This window comes from Manis javanica, chromosome 10 (genome assembly GCF_040802235.1).
Source record: "Manis javanica isolate MJ-LG chromosome 10, MJ_LKY, whole genome shotgun sequence".
Taxonomy (NCBI): Eukaryota; Metazoa; Chordata; class Mammalia; order Pholidota; family Manidae; genus Manis; species Manis javanica.
In genome coordinates, this window is record NC_133165.1 from 51,011,079 (window position 1) to 51,026,840 (window position 15,762).

Below are 15,762 nucleotides of genomic sequence, written 5' to 3' on the forward strand. Positions count from 1 at the left end.
TGCTACAGCCGGGAGCCGGCCACGATGCCGCAGCGCCCCCTGCCGGCCAGACCCCGCTCTGCGCCACAGCCCATCCCGCGCCGTGCCATCCCGAGCCACCGCGCAGTGCCTGCTGCCGCCCGGAGGCCACCCTGCTCCCTGCGTTCCCCCTGGGTCTGCGCGGCGCCTTCGCCACGCACCTCGCCGCGCCTCCTTTGGCCCTATTACTGACTGTGGTCTCTTACCCGAGTCCAGTGGGCGCCCTCCTAACCCCAGCACCATGAGACCCCAGGCCGCCTCTTGCCCTGTGCGCCCTCCTGACCTGGAGCGGAAGTTCGCCTCCGTGCCCATCTGCGTCAGGCTGTGTCGGCCTCAGGGGCTGTTCAACCAGGCGGCTCATCCTGCGGTCCCTTCAGCTGCCTTTTCATGGCGACTCATGCAGATAACAGAAATGAGCTTAGAAAACTGCAACTAGGGGGGATCATAGAGACATCTCGGTCACAGCCTCTTTGAACAGAGAAGAGACAGGCCCAGAGAGGGGCTCGCTCAGAGCTACTTAGACTTTAACGTGCAGGCGGTCACCCACGGAATGTGTTAAAATACAGATTCCAATTCACTAGGAATGGAATGGGGCTTGGGAATCTGCATTTCTAACTTCCCAGGTAGTGACTCTGTTGCTGGTCCAAGGACCGTACTTGCCTAGCCGAAACATTTTAAACGGATGCAGGTAGTACTTACCTAGCTGAATGGAAACAGGTTCTGTATTTTGGAGCGCAATTTAAAGAAAAATCTCTTTTAAACATTTTACCGATTTTTTCCTAACAATGTATGCTCACTGTAAAGAATCCAAAGGATAAAGGGAAAATGGAATTCTTTCCATAATCTGCAACCCTCACTAAATAAACATGTCATAAATATACGTATGCGTATATGTACATATATATATGGCAAATAATAGCCAAATGGTTTATATGTATTTGTATTTTATATATATTTATATTATATGTAATCTACTGACATTTTAAGATTATCTAATTTTTCATGAATATAACTTATTCTGTAAAATATTTTCATGTACAACTCTGATTATTTCCTTGGGATAAATTCCTACTATAGGTTGTCTTTTTTTTCCTGTCAGTGTAATTTCTCAGTTTAATTGGCACAACAAAGAACAGTTAAAAGTAAGCTAAAAAAGTTGGCGAGGATGTGGAGAAAGGGGAACCCTCCTACACTGCTGGTGGGAATGTAAACTAGTTCAACCATTGTGGAAAGCAGTATGGAGGTTCCTCAAAAAACTAAAAATAGAAATACCATTTGACCCAGGAATTTCACTCCTAGGAATATACCCTAAGAATGCAGGAGCCCAGTTTGAAAAAAACAAATGCACCCCTATGTTTATCGCAGCACTATTTACAATAGCCAAGATATGGAAGCAACCTAAGTGTCCATCAGTAGATGAATGGGTAAAGAAGATGTGTTACATATAAACAATGCAATACTATTCAGCCATATGAAGAAAACAAATCGTACCATTTGCAACAACATAGATGGAGCTAGAGGGTATTATGCTCCATGAAATAAGCCAAGCGGAGAAAGACAAGTATCAAATGATTTCACTCATCTGTGGCGTATAAGAACAAAGCAAAAACTGAAGGAACAAAACAGCAGCAGCCTCACAGAACCCAAGAATGGACTAACAGTTACCAAAAGGAAAGGGACTGGGGAAGATGGGTGGGAAGGGAGGGATAAGGGGGAAAAATGGGCATTATGATTAGCACACACAATGTAGCAGTGGGGCGGGGACATGGGAAAGGAAGTATATAGAAGACAAGTAATGATTCTGTAGCATCTTACTATGCTGATGGACAGTGACTGTAATGGGGTATGTGGGGGGGACTGGATAATAGGGGGAGTCTAGTAACCATAATGTTCAAGTAATTGTACATTAATGATATCAAAATAAATAAAAATAAAAATAAAAAGTAAGCTAAAAGACAATATATAGAACAATGGATGTATATTAAAATATTTAAAAAGAGGTTATATCTCAGGGTGGGTTTACAAGTGATTTTTACTCATCTGTGCTTTCTTGTTTTTCTGTAATGAATGTGATCACCACATATCACCAGTGCCATAAAAATAGGAATATTTTTAGATGATGGCAAGCTGGCTGAGATCAGTGATAAAATTTGTAATCAGATCTATATCACTATAGGATAGAATGAATTTAGGCTGGATTGGATTATTTTTTAAAATCACAATTAAATTTATATACGGTGACATATGCAAATTTCAAGAGTAGAGTTTAAGAGTACTAAATGAGTTATGATGGATGTATACATGCATGTAACCATCTTGAACTGTAACCATTAGGAAAAAATGGTTGAGATTTTTAAGAGGCTTTTCTTAACCCTGTTTCCATTCACCTGTAAATGAATCCACTCATGTAACCATCATATAGAACCTTGTCCCGGAAAGTTCCCTCAGCCCCTTTCTACTCAATTCCCACACGTGTAAACACTGTTCTGAGTTACATAACAACAGATTAGTTTTCTTGGTTCTTAAGATTCATATAAATGCCATCACATGGTATGTACTCTTTTGTTCTGGTTTCTTTCATTAATTCAATTCTGATTTTTGTTTTTCCATATTCCAGCACTGCCTCTGGTTACTGAGGTATTATTATGCCAGTTTTAGAGAAGAGGGGACTCAGTCTCAGAGACGTTAAGTTCACCATTTGTTTACCAGTAAGTGGCAGAGCCAGAATTTCCATCCAAGCCTGTTCTTCTAGAAAGCCTGCACATTTATCCACAAGCTGCATGAGAATCTTGCTGTGAGTGAGACCAACCGTTATCCCTCCTGGTCCCACAGGAGGGATGACAAAAAGTTCTTGGAGACCAGGGCCATTCAGTAATGGAGAGAAGCCCCTCATTTCCTAGGCCGCAGGGCAACAGCCTTCTATCAAGATGCTTGCATAAGTCAGAGTGAATCAAAGTTGTAAGAACTATCTTGGGTTTTGAATGGGTGTTGTCTCTGAACCACCTCTGTCATCGTTAGACTGTATGCAACTTCCTTTTCCTCTGGAAGCATTAGTGTCCATAGTTATAAAATTTCTTACCACCCCCGGGGCCACCACCATGCTCCAATCCATCATTATCTCCCTGGATCATTGCCATAGTTTGCTGAGTCTGTTATCTACAGCCTATTATCAATACACTGGTCAAAGGGATCCTAATAGGGTCAAATTATGTAATTCTTCTGTTTAAACCTATTCAATGGCTAATTCTTCTGTTTAAATCTATTCAGTGGTTAACTCTTCTGTTTAAACCTATTCAATGGCTTCTTACTTCATTCAGGGTAAAAGTAAAAGTCCTTATGGTCATCTACAAGGTCCTGTGTGACCTTGTATCACATTATCACCATTTTCTTATCTCCTACCATTCTTACTCTGTCTCATTCTGCTTCTTTCTCACTGGCCTCCATATTTTTCCTTGAATATGACTGGGACACTCCTGCCTCAGGGTTCATTGCCGGCATTCACTCTACCAGAACCACTCCACACACACACACACACACACACGTGTGTGTGCGCACAGCCAGATAATCATGCCGATCATCCTTTGCCTTCTTCAAGTCTTTGCTTTATTGTTATTCTATTGGTTAGAACTTCCCTGCCTACCCTATTTAAAATTACAATGTTTCCTATCTTCCTAATACTTCCTATCCATGTGATCAGTCCTGTGTTATTTTTCTCTGGGGCCTGATAGCAAGTCCAGTCAAGATAAGCAGAATTGCCTAGCCAGCCCCTCAGCTGATTCCAGGTGCCCCAGCCATGCAATATTGCTGTGGCAATTGGTAACTGATACAACTTCACTCAAATTGAAGCCTTGTAAGACCCAAGCATTTCAGGCTTTCTGGGACCAGTGACAGGCTCAGCAGCAAGCCACTGAAAGAAGAGCTTAGAGCCCAGTAGTTCTGGTAGAGTGAATGCCAGTAATAAGCCCTGAGATGGAACCACCAGGAGTGTAGTTCAGGTAACATTAAAATCACTTACATTCAACACCAATCTTTCTTCAGTGCTACTGGAACTATGTGACTGGAATTAGTCTTGGTAAATTCATTTGGTTTCAAGAAACAGAAACAGACTCAAACTAATGTAAGCAAAACCAAGAAATTACTAAATGGATGCAGGTAGGAATCTTTTACAGAATCCAAAGAAAAATAAGACCTCAAGAGAATGGGCAGCAGAAAAGTTCCAGATCTCTCAGGAGGAGGATTTTTGTGGGCTTTCTTGAGTTTCCACCCTCCCACCCCACTATCTCAGTGGATCCCCAGGAAGAATTTAACTGGCCACTGACCTGCCAATGAGCTAGTGTCTTTGGGTCCAGTGTCCTCTTCCCTGTTCCAATCAGGTAGCACCATGAGGATAGGAACACATAGAACAAATAGGGCTGCAGAGGTTCACCACTATGGGTGGATGGGCAATTCTCAGAGTATGTGGCTGTGAGTGAGGAAGGAACCTTTAAAGGCAGTAAACGAACACATCCCTTTGTTGTCAACACTACCACCTCTAGGCCACTTAGGAAGTCAATATTCACAAATTTTATAGATTTGCTTGCCAAAAGCAACGACATAGAGGTCATCTGTTTTCTACCAACATCCATTTCCTCTTACTGTGGAGAGATTGCTGAATTTCCTTTGGAGAACCATTCATCCCCCTTCCTCAATCCAGGTAGCTTAAGTTGGGTTGATCCCAACTCTGGCTCTATCTAGGTCTAGCCAGTCAGCTTGTCTTATCACTCAGATTTCAGTGTTTTGTTCAGGAGTCGGCATGGGCCCCAATCTAGTGAGAATCAGGCTCACCCAAGACATTTTCTGGAGGACTGCAAAGGAGAACTTCTCTTTCTTTTGGGCTGCTAGCAGAAAGCACTGTGTGACCAGCTGTAGGGAGTATCACATGTGGCTTGGGAGTGAAGTCATCACAAAGAAAAACAGCTGAGAGATGGAGAGGACTCCATACCTAGGATAAAATGTGTATCTCTGCATCCAGCACCACCTTAACCTGGGTCTACCTTCTGGATTTTTTAGTCATGTGGGCCAATATATTTGCCATTTTGCTTATGACACTTTGTGTTCAGTTTCTCTCACTAGAAACCAAAAGAGTCCCAAATAATATAGAAGATAAAAACCTATCTTCTCTTTGAGATGGGGTGATACTCATACATGAAAAGTCTTGCCAACTTCCCAGCTGTGGTCAGAAGGCTTTCACTGTCTTATATCCCACCTAACTGACCTTTGCTAATTCTACATTTTAGCATGCATCCACTTCTAGTACTTATTTCTAATTCAAGCACTATGTATATTGCAAGTATCAGAAACAAACAACTCTGAACAAGCTTAGGTTTAAGAATGGAACAAATTATTTCATGTATTGGAGAGTTTGACTTCAGGACTAGCTTAATCCTGGATTCAAAAATATCACTAGGGCCTAGTTTCTCTATCTTTAGGTATTAGTTCTACTTTCTCAGTGCTCATGCCTTTCTGTCCAGTGTAGTCACAAGATGACTGCATTAGCTCCACCCCTGCATGTATGTAGCAGAGTACAGTAGGACTGGTGGCTTAACATAGACAGTAGGATTAGTTCTGAATGAACCTGATAGAGCTTCATTACTTTGCTTAAGGCATGTGTCAAACCCTAATTGAACACCATGATTAGAATAATGGAATGTGCTGATTGGCTTAGATTTGGATTAATGTTCCACCTTTGAGTAGAATCTCAGCTTTGCCCAAAACACATGGGCTAAGAGGGAGGAAGAGGTGATTTCCCCAACATAAAATCAGAGTAAATTCTGGGTTGCAAAATAGCTAGGCTTCCATTATTTCCCTACTTTTGCCTTCTTTGGCACTTGTAATTAATAATTATGTCAGTGAAGCACTCTTTTCTCTTTGCTTCTCTACTGTATCACTTTTTCTAAAATTTAGTTACACATCATGGAATTTTTTTGAATGCCTCTGTAGGGTTTCTGGGTTTTAGATTGCTGTTAGGGCTCAGGGACCCAGGAAGCCAGTCATGAGAAATAGCAGCTCTTAAATCTTCTGGAGAGTCAGAAGAGATCTAAAGTGGTATAGAAGGCTTGGTTAAACTGATACTAGGGCTTAGACCCTGGTGGTACAGGATTGGCTGAGTGTGGAACCCCTTAAAAGTGGTAATAAGAAAGTTTTCTCTAAAATTTGGCTGTTTCCAGGATTCCTATGGCTCAGTTCTTGTTGATGATATGCTGCCCCATGAGGATGGGATCAAGGCTGTCTCCTTGTGCTACTTAACATAGTCTTTTTGGAAAAATACTCTCCTTGATTGCTGGGGAGTAGGGAGCAGGATCCTTAAATTCACTTGTGTGAATTTCATTATGATTTTTCTGATGCCTTTTCTTTTGCAGGAAGCTGATCTGATGTGATCAGTACCATGGACAGCAGCCACGGATGCAGTTGTGGGTCCTTCCTTGGGGCAGGAGACCTTTTACAGGAAGCTCCTCTCCCAAATGCCATTTGCAGCTTAACAAAGCTTTAAACAACTGAGTGTGGAGGATGAAACTAAAGAAGTGCTCAGGTAGAGATTTATAACTCTAATGCATATATTTAAAAAGAATATTTCTTGGCAAGGATGCAGAGAAACTGGATCTCTCATACAGCGCTGATGGAAATGTAAACTGGTACTCTAGAAAATAGTTTGGCAGCTCTTTATAAAACCAAACATGCACTTGCCATAAAATCTAGCGATTGCATCCTTGGGCATGATTCTAGAGAAATAAAAACTTGTGTTCCAAGAAATACCTCTACATGAGTGTTCATAACAGCTTTCTTTGTAATAGCTCAAAACTGGGAATAACCCAAAAGTTCTTCTTCAGTAGGTGAATGGTTAAACAAACGCTGATACATCCGTACAATGGAATACTACTCAGCAATAAAAGAGAATGAATATTGATAAATGCAACATCTTGGCTGGATCTCAAGAGCATTATGCTTAATGCAAAAAGAACTAATTTTTAAAGGTCATTTACACATGATTTCATTGATGTAACATTCTCAAATGGACAAAACTGTGAAGGTAGAGAATGGGTTGATGGTTGCTAAGATACAGGGATGGGAGTAAGAGAGGATGAGTGGGAATATAGAAGGGCAGCAGAGGGAGTTCCTTTGTAGCAATAGATCAATTCTGTATCTTGACTACAGTTTGGTTGAGTGAACATATACATGGGACCAAACTGCCCCAAACTCCTTCCTCTCACACACACACAAATGAATATATGTTAAAACTGGTAAAAAACAAAAAATAAGATCTGTAGTCTAGTTAACTGTATTGTTCTTATGTCAGTTTCCTGATTTTGATATTATACTTCAGTTTTATAAGATGTCATTATAGGTAAAAGCTGGGTGAAGGATTCAAGGAACTCTGTGTCCTGATTTTGCAACTCCTTGTGAGTCTTGTGGGTATAAAATAAAAAGCTAAAAAATTTTAAAGCATATTTGAAAACCAACCATCTAAGTTTCTACTTCAAGAAGCTAGAATAAGAACAGCAAATTAAACCCAAAGAAGTAGAAAGAAATAATAAAGAGCAGATAACAACAAAGTAATAAAGATAAGTAATTTATATAGTCTTGATCCAGGCAGTGTAAGTCTTCATTCTTCAAGATCACTTTGGTTACTGTAGGTCTTCTCTGTGACCTTAAAACACTTAGAAGTTAGCTTGTCAAATTCTGCAAAAAAAGCTTGCTGTGATTTTGATTGGCAATGAGTTGAATCTGTAGACCAATTTTATGAGAACAGGCATTACAATATTGTCTTTATAATATTGAGTGTTTAACTATGAACATGGTGTATCCTTTAATTAATTTAGGTTTTCTTAATTTCTTTCAGTAATACTTTGTAGCTTTCAATGAAGAGGTCTTATGCTTCTTAACAGATTTATTCCCAGGTAGTGGATGGATTTCTGTGTTGTTATATTTGGTGTTTTTAATTTCATTTCCTGTTCATGTGTTGCTGGTACCCAGAAGTTAGTGCAACTGCTCAAGAATGTCATCCAAGTCCAATCTGCTGGGATTTTTTTGCTCCACCACCCTTAGCATCTCAGAGTCGCAAGATGGATGCTGCACCCCCAGGTGTGGACAGTGCTTTCCTGGCATGAAGCAGCAGCAAGTGACAAGGTGGAAGGGATGACACCTCAATCAGAACAGAAAATCTTTCCCAGGTATCTCTACAGACTTCTGTGTCATTTCAGTCATTAGAACTGTGTCTGGCTACTCCAAGATACAGGGAGGTAAAATGAAGTTTTTAAGCTGAGTATATTGCTGCCCTAAACAAAATTAGAGTTCTTTTGGTAAATCACGGGGGCAGTAGAGATATTTGGTGGGCAACTAGCAATGACAACCTCAGTGTAGAAAAGGATTTAGCACTTTCATAGCCCCACGTTCTCCTGCAAACCTCTTGATGAGGTTTGTCTGAAGTCACAGTTTTTATTTAGCTTAGTGTTTTATGTTATTTTGACTGTGTAAGTAATACTTCATACTGATGTGTCATGTACTATGATTACATTTCCTCTCTTGGTCAACTTACAGGTTCTCCTTGGAGTTACGGCTCCTTGTTTTTGTTTGCTTCAGTTTCTATGTCACTGTCTAATTCTTTTTAAACTCTCTAACAGAATGCAAGATCACATAAAGATTTTTTTTCATGCAGTCAGATGCATCAAGTTCCCTTCTTATTACCTTTGGATACATCCTTCCTGAAACTTTCTGTAATTGTACTCAGTGTCTGAACTGTCTTTTTTTTCTAAGCATTCTGGAATTTTCTCTAGCCTCTCCCTGTGTTAGGCATTCTGCGTCCTAGTTGTCCTATCAGTCTTTAGGGTTTAATCCCTCATTTTGACAGACTATATTTATCAATAGCCTCCTGACAAAGAAGTCACGGGAAATATATTTTTTGAGAGATTGCATGAAAACATCTTTATTCAGTCCTTACACTTGATTGATATGGTGTTTTTGGGGAAAGTAGCATAGATTGGAAATAATAACCCCCCATTATTTTGATGGTGTTACTTCACCTTGTTTAGCTTCTTGTGTTGATTTTGAAAGTCTGATGAGCTTATGATTTCCATTTTTCTCTTTTTCTCTCTTTCTTGTGACTCTGTGGTTTGTGTTTTCATGATGAAAGTTTCAAGATATTTTTGCTTTGGTGTTCTAAAATTTCCCAGTTATATGGTGCTGATCATTTTCAAATTCATTGTGCTGGGTACTTTTAATCTAGGTGTTCATACACTTCAGTCCTGGATATTTTCTTCTATGATTTCTTGGTGGAAATTACTATTCTCTTTATAGAACACCTGTCAGTTGATTATTGAACTTTGATCAATTAATTCTCTACTTTCATTGTCCTTTCTTTTCTCTTTCCCATCTGTTTTCTTTTTAATCCTACTTTCTAGGAGATTTCTTCAACTTTATCTTCCAATGTTTCTGTTAATTTTAACTTTCTTATATCAAAACTTTGATTTCCAAAAGCCATTTATATTCTTATTTTTTAAATATCATGTTTTTATTTTATAGATGCAATATTTTTTCTGATCTATTTAAGAGATAAGAAAAACACTAAGAGTTTGCTAACTCTCATAAGCAAAACACTAAGAGAGAGATTCTTGGAAATGTAATTCTAAGCTTCTTAGAAGTTTTTACAAGTTTTCTTCAGCTCTCTGCTTTGTTTCAATTTCCTCCAAGTTTCTTTTTCTTTTCTTTTTTCCTGATTGCTTGCTGTACCTACCTTTCAAAGTTGGGGGCTTTCCTCACCTTTTGGATGATCCTGAGTTGATTGGTCACCTTTTGGATGATCATGAGTTGACTATTCACCTTTAGCAGTGACATATTAAAAAGCTGTGGATATGAAGTGTGACTTTTCACATCAGAGGGCTTCCATATAAGATGTTCAGAAGAATTACAGCCATTTGTGCCAGACCCCCGAATGTCCCTGTGTGCAGACCTTCATTAAGAACGCTGTTTCTCTAGAAAAGAATGCCAGTTTCCTACAGACTATTATCTGCATCAGCCAAGGACCAAATGGCAAAAGTGGATTGGTCCAGGGGTGTGTCTTAAGTTTTTAGGTGATAATCTTTAACTTGGTTCCCAAGTTTTCAGAATAGTTCCTCTTCCCTGCCTTTTACAAGGTCTTGTTTCTCTAAATTTGGAGCCTCCTTAGTTTAAAGTGTCAAATATACTTTGTGCTGGAGGTGGGGCTAGAGGCATCAGTGCCTGAATGTGTGTGGTCAATGAGGGTACCTAAGGATCTAGGTAAGACTTTCAATTAGACTCGCTATTTGATGCCCCATGCCTTAACACTGTCTTATGCTGTATCTGATGTCTCTAATTCCTCACTCCGTTAGTCTGCTCAGACTGTTATAGCAAACTGCCACAGACGTTTACTCTCATAATTCTCAAGGATACAATTCCAAGATCAAGATATTGATCTTGGGTTGATTTTTTTCTTAGGCCTCTCTTGGCTTGTAGACTCCCGTTTTCTCTCTGGGTCTTCACATTATGTTCCTTCTGTGTGCAGCCTGTGTCCTTAGCTCCTCGTTTTGTAAGGGCATCAGACTTATTGGATTAGGACCTACCCTAAGGACCTCATTTTAACTTAGTTACCTCTTAAAGTCTGGGTCTCCAAATACAATCACATTCTGAATATTGAGGGTTAGGATGTCAGCATATTCACTGGACTGGGGACACAAGTCAGCCCACAACACTGACCTTTTAGAGGTCCTACAACTTGGTTTGCTGGTTGTTTTCTTTTTCTCTGCAAGCATTTGATATTACAATTCTCAGTTCTGTTAATATCTTTAACCTGATTTCCAGCTTTTGAAACATCTTGATATCTCTATACTGGATTATCTGTTATTAACTTGACAGCATGACCTCCTTCTTCTATAGTTTCCTCTGCAGCACAGGGAAGAAGCTTAGAATTACATTTCCAAAAATCTCTCTCTTACTCTTTTGCTTATGAGAGGTGCACACAAAGAGATTGGATGAGAAATTGTTATTCTCTGGCTGCAGTTGTGGGCAGATGGCTGAACAGACAGCAGACATGCATGCAGTTCTCATTAGCTTCCAGGCAGTCTGCTTCAAATCACTCTGTTCAGTGCTGTGAGTTGCTGAGAAGGCAGTGGGGCCTCCCAGAGCTCTTGAGCAGGCCTAAGATTAGGGTGAGGTGAATAGGCAGGGCTGTCCAAGTGCAAGGTCAGATTCTGTTTTCATTTAAAATTTTGACACTTTGTTCACTATGGATTTTTTTTTGTGCATTAAGTATGTTTTTTGAAACTATTACATTAAAATATTCTTTATTTGGGTAAGTGAATTGTGATGGTTAATTTTATGTGTGAATCCGAGTGTACTAAGGGATGCCAGGTAGCTCATAAGACTTTATTTATGGGGGTGTCTGTGACATTATTTCTGGAAGAGATTTGAATTGGTAGACTGAGTAAGGAAGATGGCCTTCACCAGTGTGGGTGGGCATCATCCAATCTGTCGAAGGCCGAAATAGAACAAAAAGACAGAGGAAGTGTGAATTTGATTTTTTTTCTTTTGCTTAAATTGGGACACTCCTCTTCTCCTGCCTTACACCCCTAGTTCTTGGGCCTTCAGGCTCAGACTGGGAATTACACCATTGGCCCTGTGATTTGCAGGGCTTTGGAGTCAGACTGAATTATACCACCAGCTTTCCTGGTTCTTTAGCTTACAGACTACACATTATGGGAGTTTTTAGCCTCCATAACCACATAAGCTAATTTCTATTAATTTATTCATATAAAACATACTATTGGTCTCTTTCTCTGAAGAACTCTAATACATAACTGTTACTCCAGGGGAAAAATATGTTCCCAGCCCAGGGAAAATTACCTGTGAAGCTGAAATCAGTTAAAGAGAGAAATAAAGTGGGAAAAACCCGATTATTGTCTACAAGCAGTCATCCACTTCTGCTCGCCCTTGTCTCTCACAACCAGGCTGCAAAAAGGGACCCCACCCAACCTCTCTGGTCCAGATACACCCCGGCTTTTCCTTGTAATCACCTATTGATACAGAGATGGCTACCTCTCTTCACCTCTTGGAAACACCTATTGATATGGAGATGCACTAAGGCCAGGCGAGAGATTCTGGAAATATTGCAATTTTACCCACAATAAATATCTTGGTGCCCTCTTAAAGTTTGTATGTAAGGCAGTTGTCTCACTAGCCTCACCCTATAGCTGGCCCTGCCCTTGGGATTCACAGTCCTTCCAGATTATTCCTGAGATTCATTTATTTTTATGTAATAGGCTGAGATTGGTGACTGACTTGCTGGCCGGGCATTCCTCAGCCTTCCAACTTCCCAGTTACTACTCAAGAATACATGGAGTGGTTCCTGTTCTTCTGATGGAACTTGATTTATACAACCTTTCATTGGCTGTATTCTTTTTCTCTGATCTCTCTTATGTAGATTTGCATCTTTTTATTCTTTAACTCTCATCTTAGTAATGTTTCCATATTGAGCAGAGGAAAATACATGTTTAATCTGAACATTTTTCTAGACATCTCTCTATCCTCAAATTCCCAAAGTTCTGAATCATTTGGACAATTATGCACTATCCACTGCATCATATCAAATTATACCTAATAGTATGTCCTGCATTTTTATGCAGATTTTATACTTTAGAACTCCTTATCATGGCCACAAGGTCTTACATTATCTGACTTCTTGCCCATCTCCTCAACCTCGTCTGCAGACATTTTCTGCTTTACTCAATTTGCTGCAAACACCCTGACCTTCTTGCTCTTCCTGCAACATGCCAATGCATTTCCAATGCAGGGGTTTTGCACTACTTCTTCTGTCTGTCTGGAATAATTTTCCCCAGATTTACCATAGCTGCTTATTCCCTCTCTTCATTCAGTTCTCTGTTCAAATGTCCCTCTTCTTCAATGCTCTATATAAAACAGTGTCTCCCCTCACTCACTCTTTCCTTATTTGGTTTTAGTGTCCTTCAAATCAATTATCAATAGCTGAAGTTATATTATGTATTTGTTTAGTTGCTTATTTTCTGTCATCTCCCTTTAGAATGGACAGTAGTTTATATTTTTACTGGCTACATCTCCAGCGTCTGGAACAGGTGCCTGGCACAGAGTGAGCACTCCAATATTTGTTGAATGTTTACACTGGAATGAATCTCATGATCCTCTTACTTTAATAACAATGTTAGAGGTTTTATTTATTTATTTTTTCTTTCCATCAAGTTCTGATGTTACTCAGTGATCTGCAAGTCTCCGTGGGCCTCCATTCCACAGTTCCTAGCTCCTGCCTGTGATGTTCTTAGAGTTCCCAGGAAGACTTATGGCCCCCGCCTTTTGTCATATGAGTAAGGGTCACCAGACTCTCCTTCCATTCTGACATGCCTGATTTCAGAGGCCAGTTCCCTAGAACTAGACCCTAAGAAGGATAATTCATGGGTACGTGATGTATTGATAAGGAAGAGCTCTTAAAAGAAACCCATAAGGGGTGAAGGGAGCAGGTTACCGAAAAGAAATTGAGCAAGGATGGGATTTGGGCAAGATCTTAGAAAGTGTACCTTTAGCTTAATCCTGCAGAGAGCTGTGGAATATAAGTTACACCTCAGAATTTGTCCTGCCTGGAGGCAGAGTAGCTGACTTCCATACTGCTGCTCCCAACAGTCATTGTCTAAGTGCTACCCCAGAAGATATAAACCTTAGGTGCTACCCACTATCTTTATGTACAGACAAGGCAGAGCCGGTAGCCCAAAGGCAGTTATTTAGAAGACAGCCTCAGCTGCAGCCATGGGAAGCAGAGCACACAGAAAAGGCGAAAGGATCTCATGGGATCTGGGTGGGACACCAAAAGGGTCAGCTACAATCTGGAGCCTAATGAACATCCTCGGAAAGAAGAAATGACAAGGGGAAAGGGGGAGCCATTGCCACACACCAATGGTAACAGTCCAAATTGAGTAGATTTAACTTACTTCCATGGCCCTGAGCTAAAAAGGAAAATAGAATCTTAAGATAATTCTTTGTAATATTTTCCAAGTGAATGGAAAACATGGGTGATTTTTTAGCAAAATAAAACGACTCAAATTAATTCGGGAGGACAAAGAAAATTTAGGCAGACCAATATTAATGGATGAAAACTACAAAATGTTTCAAACAACTGCCTGCCTGCCACATCCAGAGAGTACATTGAGGAAATTCTTATAATCTTTGAAAATACTCCACTAAAAATGTTCCAGGGCCTAAAGAAAACAAGGACACTTCACAGTTGTTTTTAAAAAGCTGGTAAAGCTAAAATCTGACAAGGATGGTGAGCATACACACAGACTGCAAGCTGGGTTTCTTATAAAAATAGATAAAAAATTCTGTAACAAATGCTTGCAAGTAGATAAAGCACACATTTAATACTATCAATATGACATTCCACTGAACAGGTTGCACTGGACATTTGTCATTTTTGGCTCCCCAGTATTCAATAGTCTTCCTTTTGGAAGGAATCTCAAGATAAATGGGAGGCAGCTGTCCCCCACTCTGGAAGCTGTAGGGAGATAGGGTCCTTTCCCTACTTCCTGGCTTCTAGTGGCCAGATGTAGGCTCTTCTTCTACAAAAGGATCTACAAAAGGATGCTTCTTTCACTTTGGGCTTAGGAGTTTTAAGGTGTGATAGTAAAAGCTTAAGTATGATCAGAAATCATTCAAGATTTTTTGTGGTGGCTATGGCAGAACCAAGCATCCAGCAATGTGGCTGCTGCTGTCTAATTGTGATGCCAGACCTGGCGGCAGCAGCAGGTGTCCAGCTTTACTGGTAGTGCCAACAGTGACATCTTAAGCAGAATTTCCTGCAGCAGGGGCTTGGGTAGGCACTGCTTTTCTTAGTTTCCTAAGTCTGATTTTGAAGCTTTTCTGATAGTTCTGTGAGTTGCTTGATATCCATTCTTCCAATAAACTCCTTTTCTGCTTAAGTTAGGTAAGAGTAGTTTATGTTGTTCACTATCCCGAACCTGTGATGGGTATTCAGGTGAAATAAAAAAATAAAAAAAACAAAAGCATATGGTCATCTCTGTTGATGCCAGAAGGCACTTGATAAAATTCAAGGTCCATTTCTGATAATAACCCTTACTGAAGTAGGAATAAATGGATACCACTTTATGCAATAAATAATATATATCTCAAACCAAAAGCAACCATCTTGCTTAATGGTAAAGCACTGGTTGCTATTAATGTCAGGAACAATGCAGCCTTTCCCACTCTCATTATTATTACTTAACAAGATTCTGGAAGGGCAATTAGGCTAGAGAAAGAAAAAAGATGAAGTACAAATATTATAAAGGAAGAGGCCAGGTTATTATCTCATGCATTGATACAAATTCCTGAAAAACCCAAGACAATCAACTGAAACTGATTAAAAACTGAAAACTGGGAAAGAAACTGAAGTACATTGAGGTGGCTGGTTGCAAAAATAATTTTGTCCTAGAGACAAACAACAGAAAATATAATGGCATAAAAGTATCCCACTCATTATAGCAACCAATTATTCCTAGTAACTTATTAACATTACACAGACCTATGGAAGAAAACTATAATACCCTGAGGGACATTAAAAGTCCTTGTGTAATTTTAAAAAGACATACTTTATTCTCATATAAAAAGATAAATATTGTGATGATGCTAATTTTCCCTAAATTAATCTATTTAAATTAATCCCCCAAAGGATTAAAC